Raw genomic sequence first — 24,432 nt, 5'->3', positions numbered from 1 at the left:
TATTTTCTTATTTCCCTTGAGAGTTTCTTGTTGATAAGTGGATTAGTAAGAAATTTGTTGTTTAATTTCCAAGTACTTTGAGATTTTCCTGTTATCTTTCTGTTATTGATGTCATGCTTAATTTCATTTTTGTCAGAGGACATACTTCATATTACTTCAATTCTTTTAAATTTTTTAAGATTTAGTTTATAAACCAAAATATAATCTATCTTCATTAATGTTCCATGTGCACTTAAAGGAATGTGTATTCTACTTTTTTGGGGTAGAGATCACAATAGAAGTCCATTATATCTGACGATTGAATGTGTTATATAGTTTTTTGATATCCTTGCTGATTTTCTATTAGTTCTATCACTGAAAGAGGAGTGTTGAAGTCTCCAACCAGAACTGTGGAATTATTTATTTCTCCTTTTAGTTTTGATAGTTTTTGCTTCGTGTATTTTGAACCTTTCTTGTTTGTTTCCCCAGAAACATTCAAGCAGGATAAAGATCTCACCATTGAAGAAGACTCCTTTCTTGTTTCTATGGCATATATGTATATTACACTCATAGTCTGAAACTCTAGGAACACAAATATATGAAAAAAGATAGATTATAGGGGCTGGCCTTTTGGCATAGTGGTTAAGTTTGGTGTTCTCCACTTCAGCAGACCAGGTTTACAGGTTTGGATCCTGGGCACAGACCCCCACCACTCATCAAGCCATGCTGTGGTGGCGACCTACATACAAAATAGAGGAAGATTGCCACAGACGTTAGCTCAGGCCCAATCTTCCTCAAGCAAAAAGGGGAAGATTGGCAACAGATGTTAGATCAGGGCCAATCTTCCTTACCAAAAAAAAAAAAAAAAAAGGTAAATTTTATATTCTCAGATTTTCTCAATGGGGTTAAAGATAGCAAAAAACATGACTTGTGTTCTCTACATAAAATTATTAGCACTTCCTTAATCCTGTCTTCTTTATTTTTATTTTTTGCACAAATATTCACCTTGTAAATATATTTGACAAGGGTTTTATTGTTTAAATATTATCAGCAGTTTTATTATGTATATACATGTATATATATTATATGTATATACACAATTTCCTCCATCTTAAATTACTTCTGTCTTTTATAGATCTTCCAATTTTCCTTTCTAACAGATATATTTTTAAAAACCATCCATGGATAGGTTACACAACTCCTGCATTCTTGATTATATTGGCCTATTTTGCCCTTTTTCATCTTTAGGCTTAATTAAGTTGTGTTTTATTGAAATTCTTAAGTTTCTTAAATATTTCAAATTTTTGGCATAAGGTTAAAGAAATCCTTATGCAATACATTCAAAAGTTCGAAGGAAAGCCCGACATCCCTGCAAAGTCACCTTCTCTAAAATCTCAGAATGCTGCCTGGCTTCTTTTATGCTCATACAGCTCTTCATATTAGATGATACAAATTTCAACTTTTTAATCACAACTACTTCATTCTCTCCCAACAAACATTTGGAATAATTTCCATCTCATACAATTTAAGAGAGGGAAGCTCTGTTCTGTTTGTAAAATGTGCTTTTATATCACTGATATCACAGCCAGTATATGAGTGATTAAAGCCTCCACAATTTAACTTCTAACCTATTTCAGGCTTCTCTCACCAGCAAAAGGATTTCCTAACCTGCTTTTCCTCACTGCTTTTTAGCTCTGTAATAACATTGATAATATTGCTGTCATTACCTTCTAAGCTCTTATGTGTCGGTTAAAATATTTGTATTATTATGACTCTTTGCAGATTTAGTACTTTTTTGCCACTTTCATCAACCTGCTTTCTCTATTATTCCCCCATTTTCCTAGCAGATTGTTTCTTCAGTTTTACATTTTCTGCTTTTTTATATTACTGAATCTTTAAAATATCTAATGAAAATCGTACAATACTGAGTTATGGGTCTTCAGAGGACTTAGAGGACTAATTTTCATTTTTCTTATTAGCCATTTATCTTCTAACTTTGCCATGTCCTCAATGGAATGTCAAGTTCTGGAGGATAAGAGCTATGACTTTTTTATGCAAGACACACAGATTAACTCTTTTGTACATCATACATCTGCAAAACAATAAATAAAAATAGATATTGCCTGAGGTAAATCCTATTAGAATGTAAAGAGTTTTCTGAAATGTTAGCAATAATAACTTATAGTGTTCCTCTTCGAACAACTTATACACTCTAACAAGAGAATAACATAATTGTGACACTGGCAATTCTTGGAAAGATCAGTCAAACACTGATGTCTTTTTTAAAAAAAAAAAACTGGCTTAATATTTAGAATCACTTTCATGACTATTCTCTGATATTTTGAGAGTTTAGCAAATAGCTTCACTTTGAAGTTTTATATATTCTAACTTTAATATGAGTCTTGCCTACCAGGCAATTTTCCATAATGTTAGGAAATCTATCTGCCCACATTCTGCCAAACACTCTGGAGTTTGCATGTATTTTCTCTGAAATTATCCTATTTGCTTAAAAATTACCCAAAATATTCCATTTAAGGCCTGCATAATCCCTAACTCATCTCTAAAATCTTACTGATGGATGAATCACGTCACAACTGGTGTATTTTGAAAATAACAAATCAAAACTAAACAACAGCAACATCAATACATCTTTTGCACCTTTATAAACAATGTTAGAAATTCTAGATTCCCATCTCTCTATTCTAGCAGTGGCAACTCCAAGACACAGTTGATTCCTAAGAATGAAATGTAAAAGGATAATAATTTAATAATTCTTCATGTTTTGTTTCCTAGGTCCCTGTCAAATCTTGGGAGGTGGAGGGAGCTCATGTGGGACATGGAGACGATGGACAACACCACACCCTTGCTTTAAGAATAGGTTGACTCCCAGCCTCTCCCAGTTGCACAAAGCCGGAGTTCATGTCTGTATACTGAGTAATACCAGAGCAGAACAAAAGGAAGATTGTTGCTGTGGAAAGCGGAGTACTTTGTCAGTGACCTTCCAGGCCTGAAGAAGGAACATGATTTGTTTCCAATCCTGAGCTTTAATTTCCTTAAAGGCTTTCAGACCTGTTACCATCATGCCTCCACACTCACTAACTCATCTCCTCTCTTTTAGGATTAACTTGTTTTTTTGTCTATCATAAAGCACGTATAGTCGTTGATCTTGAAAAGATCGTTTTTGACGGAGAAATTCGCTATGACAGGCTACTGAAATTTAGGGGCAGCAATGAGAATTGCAAGCACTGAGGAAACAGGGGAGTTCCTTGGGCTGGTACAAGCATGTGCTGTAGAAATGGAAATAGCAGATTGAAATTGAACATGGTAAAATTTAGCCTGAATGTGAGGAAAAGTTGTCAACTCTGAGATTTAATTAGGTAGTGAAATAGTTTCCCAGAAGAAATGGCAGAAATTTATTGCTGGAGCGCTTCAAAATTGGCCTGGACAAAGCGCTAGGGAATATATAGAAGGGGGCAATCCTTCACAGATTCTCGAGGATTGCTGTAGATAGCAGTTGGTCTTTTGCATTTCTAATGCTCATGACTGTTATTCTAGCATTTCCCTTCACAACACTAGCGAAATGTGTTCTCTTTATCACTGTAACCCTGAGCATCGGAATATTACATGATACCCACAGGGATAGCCACAGCTACTTTTTGAGAAAACGTGATGCAAGCTCGATATTCCCATTTACTTTATTTTATTTATTTATTTATTTTGAGGAAGACTGGCCCTGAGCTAACATCCGTGCCCATCGTCCTCCACTTTATATGTGGGACGCCTACCACAGCGTGGCTTGTCAAGCAGTGCCACGTCTGCACCCGGGATCCAAGCCTGTGAACCCCGGGAGGCCGAAGCGGAACGTGTGCACTTAACCACTGTGCCACCGGGGTGGCCCCCCATTTACTTTACTAATCACATGGCTGTTCTTTCTTTCTTCTGTCGTTTTATGATTGGGCAGGAAAAATCCTTCCATGAGGCTTCAGATTAGTATCCTTTTCTTTCCTCTCATCTCTATGTGAGGGACGGGAATACTCTTTTATTTATTTATTTATTCATTTATTATTTTAACTTCACCCTTTTTGGACAAATAATCAGTTCTTTCAATAGCTCGTCTACTGTTCACTTTTAATCTGAATAAGTGTCCACAAAGGGCTTTTTCCTCTTCAGCTCTCTTACAAAGCAATCTGGATATGCCCATAATCATTACATTTAGGATTCTGACTTACCAGCTCTTTTTTATCACTCAATCTCTGAGTCAGAGAAGGTGGAAGTGGAATCTGAAACTAGATGAAATGCGGCTGAGAACTATCTCTTCAATAGCCTTTAAAGATGAATCAATAATTCTGGTTTGTGTGAGGTATGTGAGTAATTTTTTTCAAGAAAACAATATATACACAATATTCCTGGGCCATATTCAGGAGGCTTGGCATGTATTTTCTTTATTTACAAAATTTCTTTCCTTTTAGCAAGGTGGTAGAAATACACCCTGCACCCTAACTAGCACACAACAAGGTATACCTTGTGGGCATCGAGTATTCTAGTCCATTTTGGGCTCCTCTCGTTGGACTTTTTCAGCCACTTTGAAAGTTCGAGGAGTATTTGTGTATCTCTCCCTTCATTCTCTTCCTGATCATAATAGCTAACTTAAAAAAAAAAAAACTAGTCTAACCAGACAGTGTAAGTTCTTTTCATGGGTTGTCGCAGTGTATGATCACACCAACCCTGTGAGGCAGATATTCTTATTAACCTCATTTTCAGGAAAGTAACTTGGCCAAGGTCACACAGCTGGTGATTGGTAGAGTAAGGCCTGGATGATCTGCTATCAGTGTACACACTCTGAAAACTACTACACGGAAGTGACTGAAGTGCCTCTGGATGGGGAATAAGGATTCTTGTAGAGTGTTCTGAAATCTGTACGTTTTGAGAACCTTAGGACTAAGTGCCAATGAATTGTATTCAGTATGATAATATACGTGTGGTGATACGTGCAAAGACTCAAAAAGCAAGACAAATGCTTTTAATATTTGATGTTCAAATTCTGTATGTCTTTTTGGTTTTTTTGCAGATTTAATTTCCAATGTCTGGAAGAGGTTCAGATGAACTACAAGTCTATCATTCACCAGATGCTAGTACCCAATGGTTGATGAGTTGGAGGCATTTAAAACTCTCTCCTAGCTTTTAAATACTAACTAAAGTAACTGCTCTTTTAGTCAAAATTTTCAAATCCCTTTGTAATTCTGCAAAACATAATTAGGTCACCACCAAGCCATTTTTTTCAAACCAGAATGACCTCAATTCCCTTAAGCTATCATTATTATATATACCCTTGAACTATTTGAGGACAATGGATATATACTAAATTAAGCATAAGAGTCATTCCCATGGAACAGTATAAGAAGAAATGAACAGTTTGGCAGAGTCTAATGAGGACTTTACATAAAGGGAGAATTATCTTTGCTGTTCTGTTCCTTATCTCCATGGTTTCAATTATTTATGATATTCTAACATATACTTTTTTATTATTTTTGAAAATACAGTCACATGGCTTAGATCATAATCAATTCTATCATTTAAATTCAAAATACTTGTTTAGAACCTGTATTACCAACATAGGAAGGTTACAGAATATCTAAATGTGGGAATCCAGATATGCTTCATACACAAATTTGATATTATTATGCAGTGAATTTTCTCAATTTTTAATCAGCAGAAAACGCTGAAAGTAATATCAGTCTAAAGGGAACAAAGTAATTAGCAATAATAATAGCAGCTGAGAGCATACCTTGAAACAGTTTTTATTTCTGCCAATACCAAAGAAAACAATGGTATCAAATGATAAAACTAGCTTTGAGGACTTGAACACTTTTTGCTTCAGAAGCAGAGGTGTATTACTAATTGGGTAGTTGGAGACAAGAAATCACTGAAGAAAACTCTTAGAAGAAATTTATGTACATGAAATGATTTTCTGCTTCCGGCCATGTGTTAGGCCAGGTAATTTTGAAGAGTTGTCACTCATCAACATTCAAGTTTAAAGTGAAAGATAGGAAAACACTAGATAAAAATATGACAAAAAGTAAAGAATCATTGTGAGTATTTATTTCCATTTCTTTTTTGGTAAGAGAAATTTTCAAATATTACCCTCCCCCAGAAAAGAGTGGATTAGATTTTTTGAAAGTTAGACACCATCATTTTAAATGTCATACAGAAAGATGCTGTGACCAAAATTTGGTGAGCTAAATTATTATTCTTTCTATCATAAGAAAGTATGAGATCCCATTGGAACTTGTAATCTAGGTGGATCTACAGCATTGAATGGAGAGCTTGGGATTGTAAAAATTGGAATATTGTCAGGAGTCTTTTTGAATTGGTGTACAATGACTGAAATGGAGAAAGTAGAGCCATAATGGAACTATTAGCCTCAGGAGGTTAAAGGGAAGAAAGGCACGAATCAATTATACTTATCCAAGGTCCAAGCAAGTTTAAAATACAAAGGAGTCACGCAGGAAATGGGAGGAAATGTCTATGAATAAAAGCAATCCAGTAATGGAGAATGACTGGGGCAGAGACTCTCAGCACGCTGTCAACATGGTTAATAAGAGCAGAGTTGGAGAACTGGTGTTGGAGAGAAATTCTCCAACACTGCAGAATCTTGGTTTGGGATTAACATTGTTAAAAAAGATAGTGGATTTCCTTACAAAGGTAAATGACGAGATTCTTTATAGACTTCCTGATAAGTCAGAATCTAAGGCTCAACTATAATACAGATATGTTAACTTGGCTATAAGAATTAGAAGAATGCCAAAGCCAGGGATTATAGCACGTCGTTATAATTCTATCCGTATTTTCAGTGTTATTTTCCCCTGTATCTTGTCTTAGGTACATTGGTCAGCCTGAGACATGACACTACTGTATAATCCCCATGGACCTGCTTGTTCATCTTCTTCAAAGATTGAGTAGCCAGGCCGTCTCTGATGATTCTTCTTAAAGGGGTTACTATAGCAGCTGTGCTCTTACCTGACTGTTCAATAGAGTTAACGGCCCTACACTGATTGTGGTGGATATAACTTTAGCCATCTTTCAAAGATGACACTATGATAATTGGCTAATTCTACTTTATGAGTATGTACCTTTCCGTGGAGACATAATGCTGGATGTGTCAGAAAGTCTCAGGTCTAGCAGAGTGAATTTAAGCACACTGAATTCACATCTATGAAGCTGTTTTTCTACGGCTTCTGTTATAAAGACGAAAACAACCCATGCACTTTTATCTATTGGGATGAAAAATGGCATAATGAAAAATATATATATGATTATGGAATTAAACAGCTCTTAGCTGTCTGATATTGGGCAGGTTGGCTCAACTTTCTGGGTTTCTGTTTTTTTCATCTTAAAAATGGAAATAAATATTACCTACCTCACATAGTTATTAAGATTAAATGAGACTAAATGAGAAATAATGCCTGTGTGAATGTCTGGCCCATAATTGGCTCTCAATAAATATTTGTTAAATTTAAACCAAAGGGTGGTGTCTCAAACAAAAGTCAATTTTCTTCAAGTTAGGATAATTCTTGTTTCCCACACACAGCAAATATTCTTTACTATATTACTGTGCATTTTCCAGTGATTCATGCACAAAGATTGCAAAATTTTCCTGAGAAAGATTGAAAAAGGTTCTAGCTCCTAGTGATGCAATTTAAACAGCAACCTGACAGAAGGAGCCACGTTAATTTCCATAGGTGTGCCTCATACTGAGTGACCTATACTGGTCTACAAGAAGAGGAAAGGATCAATAGCTGTCCTTTCATGGAACTAAACCAAGGACACAGAAATGTGCTGTAACGTTTAACTAAATTTTGCCAAAATATAAATGTAAGAACGCTCTCCTTTCTGCCCAGGTCATAGGGGGAAAAGATAACACAAAACGTTTTCACTTGTCAAACTGTACCCTTTTTTGGTGATTGGTTGTATTAATCCTTTTTGAGGGGATTATTAGTAACACTAAGATGAGAGCAAACTAATCTGAGAGATCCCTCTGCATACACACATATAAATATCCACTAACATTCTCTTAGTGCTTTTTAATCTGAAATTGTGTACGAACTGTAGCCATATGGGTAAAAGGGGAGATAGTGCATAACGGGTCAATTTTTCTTAGTTGTTCATGGCCCAGGAATTGTTGAGGACTACTGGCCTCACTGTCTGTACCTCTATTCCACCCTTCCCTATGCCAACTTCCTCTTAGTGAATGAAGCAGTGAGGCACAAGTACATAAGATCTTTCTGTGTCTTGCTAGGATCATGTAGTTTTTGTGTGAGGTAGATCTATTCTAATCACTAATTAAGGCAAAAATGTAGGAAATACGTGTTTATTGTAATAAATTCAAGTTTAATTGGTGGTGAAAACTTATTTATCTGCATCTTCTGAAACTCCAAAATAAGAGCAATTCACTCAGTTTCTGTTTGGCAGTTTACTTCTTTGAAGAACTCCTTTTGCTTTCATAGCAAAATAGCCACCTGAGTCTCCGACCAAGACAGACTGACTTCTCAAAGGATCCAGTAAAATCTCCATGATACTTAGCTCTTGCATAGGTTTTTTGGAGAACAGAACTCCATTTGTGTCTTGCTATCCTAAAAAGTGCATCATTTGCCAACCTAAAAGAAGTAATATTGATATTTTACACTACTCTGGATATGCCCCAACAACTAACTAATCAACTACTCAATCATTTTTCTTTCTGTAGACATCTGTTGAGTCCCTGCTATGTGTCAGAGACTATGTTAGCTGCTGGGGATTCTATGGTAAGCAAATAGATATGGGCCTCCCAAAATATCCCCACCTAGAAGAAATCCAGTGGATAGACATGCATTTAAGCTCATAAAGTCAGGCAGAACTAGCAGTTCTAGATATCTGAAAAAATGAGAGACAGGTTAATAAATTTTTGGCTATCTACTCCCAGTACCAGAGATTCTCAAACTTCTGCACAAAAATCACAAGAGAAATTGTCTGAAATGCATATTTTTTGGACCCACTCTCAGAGCTTCTGATTCATTAAGTTTGGGGTGGGCCAACAATCTCTATATTTACAAGCACTCAAAGTGATTCTGATGCGCTTGTCTATGAATTCAACTTAGCAAAATAAACTACCCCATAAACTCTGTCACTGCAAATGGCTGTAAAATTCTCAGTATCTTTCATTGTAGATTTCTTTCTTCAAAGTGACAAATTGAACTGTAAGTTTTTGCTGGGAATGGAGGGGTGTATAGAGAACTAGAAAGAGCATCACTCCCAACCTTATGAGGAAGCAAAGCCAGAAAAACAGCAAGTTCACAACTTTTCTTGAGCCAGTCAGAATACTAAGGTTGCAGGGAAGTAAACTGGCCCAAAGTCAAAAGACAGACAGGTGCCTGCAGGAAGAGGCAGACAGACCACTCACTTACTGGGGCGAGATGCAGCCCAACACTACTAAGACTTCAGCTAAGGTCATTGGCGCATAGGTGGAGGCCTGTCCAGTGAAGGCCCCTACAGCCTCAAGTACAGAAGGAGTACACACCCTCTTGCAGACCTTTCCTCCACTCTTCCACTGGTAATGTGCTGAAAAGATTAGGAGTCCTGAGAAAGTCTCCCTTGTAGTACAGAAATGAGGAAAGGGCACATCAGCCACTGAAGGGGAAGCACAAAACTCGATAGGGACCTTTCTCCCTATCAGCTCTAAGGAACAGCCTTAATGTGGGCTGGGGAAGGGAAACAAACACTGTTGCCTTTAGGGCTCTGGCAAACACTCAGTGCAGCTAGGGGAAAGAAAATAGAACAAATAATCCTCTGCCACTGGAGTGGGGTGTAAAATGCATGCTGGGTTTAGAATTATAGGCTTAAAATGGGCAGGAACATTAAGAAAGTCATACCCCCAAGATCCAGAGACTTTATGACAGCCTAAGACTGAAGTTTATCCAAAGCATCCCCCAGCCCCCCCCCACCGTGAGGCTAAGAAGGATGAACTTACATGTAATTTGCAAAAGAGAGCCCCTTTGTGAGGGGCAGCAGGAAAGAAAGAGCAAAAGCTGAGAGTGGAGCACGTATAAATAAAATCCCTCTGGCAAGCCAGCTCCCTCTCTAAATGCAAAGTATTGCTAGACAAGTTAAGGCCTGTGGTACACTGAGAGTAACCATGGCAACAACAAACCTCAAACCCAGCCCAACACTTAATTAGATTAACTCAGACCCCTGAACTAGAGGCTTAGTGAGAAGAAAAGCATGCACATTTCCAGGCATAAAAATTATTTACCTCAGTTTCTACCATCCTACACAAGATATTTGGCTTTCAAAAAATTACAAAGCATGAGAAACGGTAAGGAAAAAAACAACACACTCCCTTAAGACAAGAAAGCATCGTAACCAGACTGAGATATGACACAAATGTTGGAACTGACAGGGAATTTAAAATAACTATGATTAATATATTAAAGACACTAATGAACAACACGGAAAACATGTAACCAGATGGGTAATTTCAGCAGAGAGATGGGAACTATAGGAAAGAATCAAAAGAAAATGCTGGAAATGAAAAATACTGTAACAGAGATGAAGAATGTCTCCAAAGGACTTATCTGCAGACTTGATAATGGCCAAAGAATGAATCAGTGAGCTTGAAGATAGGTCTATAGAAAAGAAAAAAGAGTGAGAAAAATAAAACCAAGCATCCATGAGCTGAGAAATGCTATCAAGTAATCTAACATGTAAGTAATTGGAATCCTGAGAAGGGAGCAGAAGAAATATTTAAAGAAATAATGGCCAAAAAATTTCCAATATTGGTGATGGACACCAAAATACACGTCCAAGAAGCTCAGAGAACATCAAGAAAGAAAAATGCCCAAAAAAAGAAGAAAAGGAAAAAAAACGTACATAAGTATATCATATTTCAACTGTTGAAAGCAAAATGACGGATAGTCTTTGGAGTCTACCAAAGGGGAGACTGTGGATAAAACATGATTTTGTTTATCTTATATGATAAGTAGGTGGTGAAATAATGCACCCCTTCTCAAAGATGTTCACATCCAATCCCCAAAACTTTACAAGGCAAAAGGGACTTTGCAGATGTGATTAAGTTAAGGAGTTTGAGATGGGAAGGTGATCTTACATTATCTGGGTGGACCCTAAATGCAATAACAAGATCCTTATAAGTGAAATAGGAAGGCAGGAGTGTCCAGAGTCAGAGAGAGACTTGAAGATGCCACAATGCTGGTTTTGAAGATGGAGGGAGGGGCCATGAGCTAAGGAATACTGGAAGTCTTGAAGCTGGAAAAGGCAAAGGAAAGGATTCCCCCCCAGAACTGCCAGAAGCCCTGCTGGCACCTTGATTTTAGTCCAGTGTAATCCCAGTATTTTCTACTACACTAGCATTATTGGCTGGAGGGAGCATCTCAGAATCATTTAGAATTAATTACAATAATCTCACATCCAAATATAAATCCTATTCATATTTTAGTCTCTCTTCAAAGTCCCATTTAAGGTTCATCTCCTTCAAGAGGTCTTCTTCAGTCTTCTCCGATATCTTATTTTGTATGTAGTTGATGTGCTGGGCTGCATAATGCCCTACTCATCCTAACTTCCAGAACCCGTGAATATTTTAGGTCACACAGCAAAAGGAAATTAAGGTGTAGATGAAATCAAGGTTGCTGATAAGCTGATCATTAAATAGGGGGATTACCCTGAATTGTTTGAGTTGGTCCAAAGTAATCAGAAAGGTCCTTAAAGTAGAAGAGTAGGTCAAACAGAGGAAGATGTGACTATGCAAGAAAGGCACAGAGAGATACATTTCTGGCTATAAAGATGGAGGAAAGGGGCCGTGAGCCAAGGAATGTGGGCAGCCTCAGAAGTCTTTGAAAAAGATAGCAAAATAGATTGTCCTCTAGAGCCTCCACAAAGAGAAGCAGCCCTACCAATGCCTTGGTTTTATCCCAGTGAGACATGTGTTGGACTTCTAACCTACAAAACTATCAGATAATAAATCTGTGTTGTTTTAAGACACTAAGTTTGTGGGGATTTGTTACAGCAGAAATAGGAAACTAATGAATTTTCTGTAACGTTTTCTAACTTAGTTTATTTTTTTAATCAGTTGTAGCTTCTAAATTGTGATAATTTAGCAATCTTTGATGTAATGAATGCAACCAATGATCAAGTACTTTTTTTCCAGAATGCCTGAAAGCATACTCTTCATCCTCACCCTCAATTTAGAGCCTGTTTCATATATCTCCTGTTTGATGTAGATATAGTTTCAAGAAATGATTCAAAATAATGGTCAGTTTTATATTCAATAGCTTATAGTTTTCAGTATTAAAATTGACATCTTCTTTATTTATGAACGTGTCATCAGAAGCTAGGAAATAATCTTTGTTTCTCCACCTATTTAGTCATCATCCAGCTTGGCAAACATTTGTTTGTTTAATCCCATGTTCTGAAGTGAATTGAAATGAACAAGATAAAGTTTAACAGCATCGAGTCATATAATTTAACAATTGTTTATGCAATGGTAGTATCAATGATCAGGGACTGACATTTTAGTGTTGCTGTACTTCCAACCAAAGGCAACAGACTTATTGGCTGCTTTCCTTCTCAGCAGTAGAATAGCCGGACTTTTTCTTTTGAAGGTCAAAAAAGAAGACATTGTCCTCCTAGTGTGATATTATAAAAATTACCATTAGAATAAATTTCCCTGTTAGGTTATATATTTGATTGTAACAATTTTGCAGGCAGAGAAAAGTGGCCCAATGCTTTACTGATAAGGCATGTAAAAGGCTAAGGCTGCTGGGTCTCGAGAAGTAAGTGACTGAAAAAATAAAGCGTGCTAGAGAACCCTGGAGCCATTTTAATTGTAAGTACTAAGAGCAGAAATGAAAAATGGCTAATAAGAAATATAGACTTTCCTATCTTTAATACAATCATAATCTCATAATAAATTACAGTGCAGCCACTAGTGCCACGTTGTATCTGAACAGCCAAAGCAAAGATATAAAGGTTGGCCTTTCTCTTTCTCATCTGTATCAGGTAGAATCAATAAACTTTATCCAAATGACTTACTAATTTCTTTACCAAAAGTACAAGTTAATTTTTCTTGATCGAATCATATAGTTCATTAAGCTTTTTTATGCTTAGCAAATAATGTTTTTTTATGCCTAGCAAATAATAAGTTGATTTGTAAGAACAATAAGTTTCCTTACCAGCAGAGGAGTAGTAATGAACGAAGCATGGAAAATCACATGGTTTGCAATGAAAAGATATTTATTCATTGAATGTGGTTTTATTTTAAAGTCATAGTGACTCTCAAAATCCATTGTTGACGTGTAGAAAGGTTATCAGTGGTTCATAATCCAAGAAGTTATTAAACCCCCAGGAGTGTTTGGAAATATGTGGGGTATGTTTCCATAATCATTGGGAATTACCTTTGGCATTTAATGCCTTGGGGCCAGATGTACTAAGTGTTCTGCAATGCACAACTCAATTCCATGCAATGAAGAATTGTGCCCACACTAGGACAACATTGTCCTCTTGAGAACATTAAATTCTAAGTCTCTAAGTCTCAGATGATTATCTGGTTAACTGTTGAACTTTTTCAATAATATACTGTATCATCTTTCTTTATCCATATTTAAGTCTCATGTGGAGGTTATGTTTAGATATGAGAATTACTCTACTTGTGACTTTTCTCCAAATATTAGAAGCTGCCTTAAAATTTTACCACACCTAGAATAGAAACAACCTGGAAATAATGCATTTCAAATACTTTCTTAAATGAACCCCCCCCCCCAACACACACACAGAAACAGTATCTTGATTTCTATGCCCTTAAGCCAAAGAAAAGAAATTTAAGACATAACCAGGTCTCTGGCCAGCTGTTATGTTAGATACCCAAATCTTCTTTGTTTCTGCTAGACTACAGCACATTGGAAGCAAAGTTCACCAAAGATGTTCTTTCAGGAATATGACAGATTTCTACTTCTACTCTATAATTTTGAATAAGTAAAGAAAATACAACTATTCATTAAAAACTGACATTTGTGTGATGTTATTACATAAGTTTTAATTCATGGAAACATAAGTAGATCTTTTGTTGAGGTAGTTGTTAGTGGAAAAATATTGGCTTTGGGAAATGTAGATCCTTGAATTATTTTTAAGGAAAAAAGTTGAAACTTAGAAGATGACTGTGCTAGGTGGTTTTCTCCCTTTTTAATGTCTTTCAGACTAAAAGCATGTCCAATCTGTGCAATATTGGGTGGTCAAAATTCAGACAGAAAACTTATAGTCTTACTAGCTTGAATAACTAGGATACAGTCTTTGGGACTAGCATTGCAGATAGAAAGTAAAGGAGGTTCTCATAAAGGAGAGAGCAAGAGAGAGAGTCTCAAATTCTGAGTACAAAGTCTTGTATAAAGGCAAACAATACAGACTAACAATGAGCTAACAAGATGTTGCAATTATCACAGAAAAGTTTTAAAGCAGCTATTATAAATATATTCCAGGTCATAAAGGAAAATAGGCCTATAAGAAGTGAAAAGATAGAAAGTATCAGCAGAGAAATTAAAAAATGGCCAAATAGAAATTCTAGAACTAAAATATTCAATATCACAAATTTTAAAAATCTTTAATGGGAACAACAACAGATTGGTGATGACAGAAGAAAGTGTCAGTGAATTTGAAGACAGAGAAATGTAAATTACAAAGAACTAAGTGGGAAAGAATTTTAAGAACTAATGAAAGCTTTGGGAAATTGTGGGAGAATATCAAATAGTCTAACATACATGTAATTGGAGACTTAGAATGAGAGAAGAGAGAAATTTGAGAAGAAGATATTTGAAAATACAAATTTCCCAAATTTAGTGAAAGACATAGTTTATCCTTTCAAGAATCTCAGTGAACTCCAAACGGAAAATAGACTAATAAAACTACACCTAAGCATATCATCAAACCAGTAAACTTCAAACTGGTAAAAACCAAAGACAAAGAGCAAATCTTGAAAGTGCTTCCAAAAAGACAGATTAAATATTCAAAAGTCTAAAAACCAAAACATTACACATTCTGAAAAACTGATTCCGATAACTGTTGACCTCTCATTAGAAATAATGGAACCCGCAGGCAGTAGGCAAATACTTTTAACAAAAAGATCTAGCAGAAAAAAAATTCAATCCAAAATTCTATATAAACAAAAATTTACTTCAAGAAGGAAGGCTTTTTGATTACTATCTCATATCATATGCAAAAATTAAATGAAAATGGATCATAGAACTAAACATAAAACCTGAAATGCCAAAATTTCCAGAAGAAAGCAGTAGGATATCTTTGTAACTTTGGGGTTGACAAAGATGTGTCGGTCAAAGCACAGAAGCAATAATCATAAAAGAAAATGGACTTCATCAAAATTTTAAAACTTCCATTCCTCAATAGGTAATATTAAGAAAAGAAAAAGGCATGCCAAAAACTAGGAAAAGGCAAGCTACAAACTAGAAAGTTTTCATTACATATATCTGACACAAGACTTTTATCCAGAATATATAAAGAGCTCTCACAACTCAATAAGAAGACATTAATTTCCTATTGCTGCTATAGTAATTACTACAAACTTCATGGCATAAAGCAACATAAACTTATTATCTTACTTTTCTGGAGGTCAGAAGTCCTAAAGTGAAGGTGCCAGCAGGGCCGCATTCCATCTGTAGGCTCTAGGGGAGAATCTGTTTGTCTTGTCCAGCTTGTAGAGGCCACCTGCATTGTCTCACGGCTACTTTCTACATCTTTAAGGCCAACAGCATAGCATCTTCAAATATCTCTCTTTCTTTCTCTCTCTCTCACCTCTGCTTCCTTGGCAACATCTCCTCTCTGACTCTGATTGTTCGGTCTCCCTTTTATAAGGATGCTTATGATTAGTTTGATCCCACTGGGATAATCTAGAAGAAGCTCCGCATTGCAAGGTCTTTAACTTAATTGTATATGCAAAGTCCCCTTTGCTATGTAAGGCATGCAGAGGTTTTGGAGATTAGAATGTAGACATCTTGGGAGGGGGGCTGTTATTCTGTCTCCTATAGAAGCAAACTGTCCAATATTTTAAAGGGCAATGATTTGAACAACACCTTACAGATGAAAATGTAGAAATGAATGGCCAATAAGCACATGAAAGGATGGTAAATATCTTTATTCATTAGAAAATTCACAACAGAACCACAATTTGATATCATTATTCACACACTACAATGGACAAAATTTTAGTGTTTGACAATACAAAGTAGTGGTGAGGTTGTATAACAAATGAAACTCTCATAGATTGTTGATGGGATGCAAAATGGTCCAGCCATTTTGGAAAACAGTTTGACAAATTCTTACTACATGATTCAGTAAATCTATTCCTAGGCATTTAAATAAAGCAGTGAAAATCTATATCCAAAAAAAATCTTTTACATGAATGTTCATAGCAGCTTTCTTCATAATAGCCAAAATTGGAAGTGATCAATTGTGGGATATTCATACAATATGATACTACTCAGCCACAAGAGAAACAATCCAACAATATGTGAAACATTGAATAATTATGAGTCTCAAAAACATTATACTGAGCAAAGGAAATCAGATAAAAAAAGAACACATTTGTGAAAGTGAAGCTCTAGAAGGAGCAAAATTTATCTATAGTGATGGAAATCATACACTTGTTAGCTGGATAGGGGTGGGGACAATTGATTACAAAGGCTACGACTGTTTTGGTGTTTACACAAGCATTTACATTTGTCAAAATATATTGAATGACGCAATTAAAATGAATGAATTATTTTGTGTTCTAATTATACTTCAATAAACTTGAAAAACATATATGGAGTTTTAAGAAGCATCAAAGAACAAGAAATCAATATAACCTGAGGGTAAATGACAATTTATTAATTTGGGTTTAACTAGAATTTAATCCACGGATATGCAACACTGAGTACTTCATAACTCGTTGTAAGGTACTATGTGTCAGACGTGTGTTAGCGCTGAATATACAGGAAAAAAAAAAAGATAAATAGAGCCCTGGCTCTCATGTACCAGTGGGAAACAATAGATGACAAACTCTAAATAAGACAATTTCAGAGAGTGATATGCACTACGAAGAAAATGAAATAAGATAGTAAAATAATGACTTAGGGGCTCTTGACTAGAGATAGAGTGATCAGGGAGGCCTCTGAAGAAATGACATTTAAGCTGAGATTTATGTTTTGGGCAGTAGTCTGTCCAAGGCACGGTGTAAGGCAACGTTCATTGTCAAGTATATGCTATAGACAATGTCAAAATAGATAAGTGTATTATAGGCTAGATTTGATGGAAAGGTAAGCTTTACCTAGGTTGTGAAACTTTCGCAGAATCACTAGAAAGCAACAAATGTGAGAACCATTCCACAATATTTACTTCAATCTTCTCCCTTTTTTTTTCTACTATATAATACTCTAGTTCAATCCCTCTTTTTTATGTTTTCATGGCATCTTTTACATTTATAATAATTATCATATGTCAGTATAATTATTTGTTGGTACATACAACTCTACAATTAGAGTAATATTATTTTAAAAATATAAGCTTGTATTAATCCTCACCAGGCATAGTAGAGACTCAGAAAGTGTTTTGAGTGAATGACTACTGCAATAGTCACCAAACTATCTGCTTCTATCCTCACCCTACTTCTATCTTTTCTGAAAAGACCAACTAGATTAAATGTCTTAAGACAAAAAACCCAGAAATTTCGACATGTGCATACAGTATACAGCCTTAAAATATGAGCTGCTGGGAAATATAACTATTTTTGCTTATAATTGCTCATTGCTTGAAGTATTCATCATAAAAGTAACAGGCACATAGACTATGAATAGTTGAGAGGCACAATATTTAATGGTTGACTTTAATGGCTCCGGAGCTGTACTTCCTATGTTCAAATCCTGACCTATGTTCAAATCCCAACTCTGCCACTTAGGCAGACCACTGTGGCAGACCACAGACCACTGTGCCTCAATTTCCACATCATACAATTAGGACCATCGATAGTATGTCTTCACAAGATAGTTGTAAATATTAAATAACTTAATACTTCAAAATGGTCAGAATAGTGTCTAGAATATAGTACATATGAATTTAAAAGTAGCTATTATTACATTGTTATTACTGAGGTGAGATTATATAAAATGGAGCTATATAGGTCTGACATAAATGAAAATGAGTGAAGGAAAGAAGTGATATTTCTATAAAAGAGAACAGTGGCCTGCCTTATTTGGCTACAAATTGTTCTCTATTCCTTCCATTGAATCACTTTATTTGTTTATGCTCCTTTTTAAACTTTCCTTTTCAGCATTCCTTTTATGACCAAGTCTCACTGTGAATTTGTGTTGTAATATGCTATCTTTGATAGTGCTAGTATAAAAATAAATTGAATTGTTTTGTTTTCCATTTAAGTCTAAATTTAGGCAAACAGTTATTTTCTTGATGTTCCAAAGATGTGTTAAACTTAAAAACTGCATTAGTCCTACATTCATAATTAGAACTTGATTTTTAAAGTAAGTACAGCAGTTTAAGAAGATATTCTTTTCTTTGAATCTTTGAAAAAACTCATTCCTAAATTGTTGGTTTTGAGAAAATTAGTCTATATTCAAATATAATAAGCAGAGTACACTTTTGAAAGAACAAAGGATCATAACCTTTATGATAACCATTTGATTTTATATCCACCAAATCAAGTGTTTCAAACTAGTCTCTTGTGAACATATATAAACAAAATTTTGTATTTCAGTAGATGATTTTTCATTGATTTGCCTGGAGCAAAACTAAATGCTCAGCTAAAAAGATGATGGAAAAGTCATTTAAGCTGTAAAAACCTAACAAGTTTGCATTCATTTAGAAGAATGACCTTAAGAAATCATTGCAATTGTTGAAAATCTAATGCTTTGTTTAATGATAATATGCTGACCTCGTTTTTTTGCAGCTCTATCCTTTTAAATAATAAGATAACAATAGAAAAGGAATTTGCTAAATCATCATTATAAGCGAAAAGTAGAAGAGAAGTTTTTGTTTTCATAATCTTCTCTTTCAGTGCATTCTACGGGTTTTTTAAATAGACTTTCCAAATAATCATACTCTTTGTTAGTGAGTGTAAAACAATAGAGCTTCATTTGCAAACTCTTTAAATCAAGGCCTCATTAAGCTTATGGACTTTACCTTGCTAGCTTCATGAAAAGGAGCACATTACACTCCAAAGTGGGCAAGTTCCCTCCTAATCCAACGAACACTAACAATTGAAAATTGAATATCAGTACTGCCTGTAGTGATAACCCTTGATATATAGAAAAATGCCAGTCTCTAAGATAACTTGCTCCCATAGCAAAAAGAGCTTTTGTAGGTTAAAATCAATACCCTGGACTGTAGCCAGAAGTGAATAGGTAGTCAATGCCAAAAATCAAGAGCAAAGGTAAAAACGCTCCATACAGCTAATACTACTAAATAACTTTGGACCAACATTCAGTTTGGTCTTGCAATTTAGCCATACGTAAAGCAAATTTTCATTGACCAGCCCCAAATCATAATTTCAGTTCTTTAGTCTAAACATTAAGGTCATTTCTTATCATTATGCAATTTCTAAATCATGACAAGGACATTAATTTTTACTCACTGGGTCCATCCTAGAGCTCAGTGCAGTACTTTGGTAACACAACGAGTGCTTGATCAATCCTTGTTGGCAGTTTTCCCTTTGTAATATCTCATTTGTTGGCAATTTTTTTGGTAAGGCATTCTGCTAAGGCCAGCAGTATGAAAAGGCCGTTATTTAACCAACTACTAGAACCGCAAAAGTTAGTGCTTATTTCTGTGTTTACAGAGCTATGCTTTTATGTCCCGATCAATTTAATTTTATGATTATGGCAGATTAGTCTAAAGCTTAGCAGAGGCTGTATTTGATAACTATCATGGACAGGACTGAAAGCACAATTGGAGTCTGTTACAAAAAGGCGTAATTATGTAAAATAAATTCACTGTTCAAAAAAGGTTAACCATTGTTGCTATGTGTGTGTGTGTGTCTGTGTATATATATGTATAGAAATAACAGTCACAAGCAGTAAAAAGAAGAGAGATCTATGATTCATAGTAGTTAAAAGAAAGTTTTCATTAAGAAAAAGAGTGTGTTCTATTTTTTAGGTAAGCTGGTAATTTAAACAATTTAAACACAATTTTCAAAGTAGCTTGTAATTGCTCCCAAAATGGCTAACCAGTTCAATAGCACTTTGTAGTATTTTGCAACAGTAAATTCAACCATAGTTCCTTTCTGCTTTCTTGACATTATCTCTTAATTCTATTATGTGAACAATCAACACATGAAACCTTTTCTCAGTGATTTTTTTTGTTCTAAATTAAATCACCTTGAAAGATACAGTAGGTTTTCTTTCAAGAAAAAAGAGAAATGCTTATGTGAAGTAATAAGAAGTGTAACCCAGTGTTAAGTAATTAAAGTTACAGCTCACACTGTTTTGACCAATCAGCTGTAAATAGTTGTGTTTGGCAGAAGTCAATTAGTACATCCTTAATAGGCTAATCATTTTATATTTAATTATCATATCAATAACAGCAACATACCCCTACAGCTAAATTGATAGTTATTATACCAACTAATTAAAAGCAAATTTAAAAGGTAGCTTGATAAGTGTTCTATTCATGAAATGCAAATTCAAAGAGAAAAAGTAGACAAAACTGGGCCTTGATAGTTCCTCTTTTTAAAATTTTGTTCTCTTACTAAACTAAAGATGTCATGTGATTGGCTTGAGAAGTGAATAATCCAGGAAAAGAAGTAAGTTTTATCTATTTCTATATTTATAGGCAATACAAAATGAAATATACGTACATATGCATTCTATTAACTGTGAGTAAAAAAGTAAAAGTTATACCTTGAGCTCTTGGATTTTGATGAAAATTTATTCATGTAATAAACATTTAGGACTCTGGAATGCTGGAGACACAAAGGTGAGTAAGATCTCTGTCTCAGAAAGCATACAATGTAGTGGGAAGAAACAATGTAGAAATAAATAAATGCTATGTGATAATACTATAAGAGGCATGGACAAAACGTTGTGGGAGAACTAAAAAGGGAAGAAATAACTGCAGAAAAATCTGGAAAGGCTTCATGGAAGAGGTGATAATGAGCTGAAATCTTGAGATAGGTGGGGGTTTTCTAGGATAGGAAGAAAAGAAAGGATGTTCTGTAAAAGTACAAAGGCATAAAGATATAAAAGGGGATAGCAAATTCAAGGAAGTTCAACCTAGCTGGAATTTAGTTTGCATGACTGGAGAAAAGAGAGATGCTTTTGAGGAAGAAAATTGTGCTATAGAGAGATTGGCAAGGTTTAAACTGTGAAGGATAACGTATGCCACACTAAAAAGTTCAGACTATATGCTGTAGGCAGTTGGGAGTCATTAGCATTGCAAGTTATTAAACAGAAGAGTGATGGGATCATAATTATTTTAGAAAGATAACTCTGTTACCAGTGTAAAAAAATTGTCTTGGGGGCGTTATTGAGACAGGAGTCAGGGAACCCTCTATGAGTTTGTTCAATGGAACAAGTAAAATGATAGAGGATGAAATAAGATTGTGACAATGGGAATGGAATAAGGGTTGAAACCTTGAGATATATGTCATAGGTAGACTAGAAATGCCTCAGAGATCAGCTTGGATGTGGGAATTGAAAGAAAAGAAGGAGTAAAAGATTAGGCTAAAGTTTCTAGCTAGGGTAACTTTGGGGAAGGTTGTAAAATTAATAATTGTAAAAGGAAGTCAAGGAGGTTAAGGAAAGGAAGTATAAGTAATAATACTTTGGTGACATGTTGATTTGAAGTACTTCAGAGACATCTAAAATAAGGAGTAAAAAATATAGGGCAGGAACTCAGAATAAAATTGGGATGTGTGGATTTTGTAGTCATCACGATATCAGTGTTTTTAAAGACATGGATGACAGCACCCAGAGAAAGAGCAGAGAAGAAGGCAAGGGACAGAAGACTCTGGAGAACAACATTAGAGAAAATATGGAGGAGTAAACAGTGAAAACACAAAATATAAAAAGATAATAGATAATGCTTTCATTATACTTAAATTTTAAATTACCTAAAGAATAATGATTTTGGAATGACTATTGAAATATTTAATTTCCTTGGGAATTGTATTTTTGGCAAGTTACTGCATCAAGTGGTTTATTTAAAATGGTTTTCTGAGTTTATAAAATTCAATTCCAGAACATACGCTGCAATGACACATGTACACATGTCAGTTTCCTGGTTTTGATGTTTTGGAGAGTTTTTCTCATAAATGGATGCTGAATTTTGTCAAATGCTTTTTCTGCATCTATTGAGATGATCATATGACTTTTATCCTTCATTTTGTTAATGTGGTTTATTACGCTGATTAATTTGCAGATGTTGAACCATCCTTGCATCCCTGGGATAAATCCGACTTGATCATGGTGAATGATCCTTTTAATGAGCTGTTGAATTTGGTTTGCTAACATTTTGTTGAAAGTTTTTCCATCTATGTTCATGAAAGATATTGGCCTGTAATTTTCTTTTCTTGTAGTGTTGTTGTCTGGTTTTGGTATCAGGATAATGCTGGCCTCATAAAATGAGTTTGGTAGTGTTCCCTCCCCTTCTACATTTTGGAAGAGTTTGAAAAGGATTGGTATTAATTCTTCTTTAAAATGTTTGGTAAAATTCAACAGTGAAACCATCTGCTCCTGGGTCTTTCTTTGCTGAGATGTTATTGATTACTGATTTAGCCTCCTTACTAGTAATTGGTGGTTCAGATTTTCAAGTTCTTCATGATTCAGTCTTGGTAGGTGGTAGGGGATTTCAATGCCCCACCTTCAACAGTGGATAAACTGTCCAGACAGAAAATCAATAAGGAAACAGACTTAAGCTACACATTAAACCAGATGGACTTAACAGAAATTCACAGAATGTTCCATCCAAAATCAACAGAATACACATTCTTCTGAAGTACACCCAGCACATTCTCTAAGATAGATCATATGTTAGGACAAAATAAGTCAATAAACTTAAGAAGATTGAAATCACATCAAGTGTCTTTTCAAACCACAATGGTATGAAACTAGAAATCAATTACAAGATGAAACTGGAAAATTCACAAATGTATGGGGATTACACAACATGCTACTGAGCAATCAATGGGTCAAGGAAGAAATCAAAAGATAAATCAAAAATATCTTGAGAGGCTGGCCCGATGGCACAGTGGTTAAGTGTGCACGTTCTGCTTCAGCAGCCTGGGGTTCGTGGGTTTGGATCCCAGGTGAGAACATGGCACTTCTTGGCAAGCCATGCTGTGGTAGGCATCCCACATATAAAGGAGAGGAAGATGGGCACGGATGTTAGCTCAGGGCCAGTCTTCCTCAGCAAAAAAGAAGAGGATTGGTGGCAGATGTTAGCTCAGGGCTAATCTTCCAAAAAAAAAAAAAAATCTTGAGACATGGGGTCTGCCTAGTGACATAGTGATTAACTTCATATGTTCCGCTTTGGCAGCCCAGGGTTTGCGGGTCGAATCCTGGGAGTGGACCTAGCACCACTCATCAAGCTACACTGTGGTGGCATCCTACAAAAAATGGAAGAAGACTGGCACAGATGTTAGTTCAGCAACAATCTTCTTCAAGCAAAAAAAGGAAGATTGGCAATATAGGTTAGCTCACGGCCAATCTTCCTCACAAAAGAAAAAAAAAATCTTGAGACAAATGAAAATAGAAATATAGCATGCCAAACCAAGAGCTAGTTTTTGAAAAGATAAACAAAAAAGACAAACCTTCAGCTAGATTCACCAAAAACAAGAGGGAAAAATCAAATAAATAAAATTAGAAATGAAAAAGGAGACATTATAACCCATGCCAAAGAAATAGAAAGGATCATAAGAGACTACTACGAACAATTACATGCCAACAAATTAGACAGCCTAGAACCTAGAAACATACAACCTCCCTAGACTGAATCATGGGGAAATAGTTTTGATGTTATACAACAATTATATGAGATGTCACCATCAGTGGAGGCTGTGTGAAGGGTATACAGGACTCTGTGTGCAGTACAGAACTGTCACCTAAACACAGACCTTTGTCTCCCATTTTAAAGGCAGTGTGAGTTGATTTCCATCACTTGTAATTGAAAGATAACTCACCAATACAGTGTGTCATTGCAGTAACAAATAAATATTTTCCTGGTATTTTTGAGTGAGCTATCAAAGAAAGGAAATATTCTTTTCTCTCTTTTTTTCATTGCATAGATGACTTGGAAGTAAAGAAATAAAATTCTTCAGAAGCTAGAAACAAAAGGTTCACAATCTCCAAAATAAGAGAGAAAAGGAACCAGTCTTTGCTTTCAGTATCATCTCATCCTTGCAGCCTAGAATTTAGGAGGTAA

Source organism: Equus asinus, chromosome X, assembly GCF_041296235.1.
Source record: "Equus asinus isolate D_3611 breed Donkey chromosome X, EquAss-T2T_v2, whole genome shotgun sequence".
Classification (NCBI taxonomy): Eukaryota; Metazoa; Chordata; class Mammalia; order Perissodactyla; family Equidae; genus Equus; species Equus asinus.
This window is presented reverse-complemented; position numbering follows the sequence as displayed.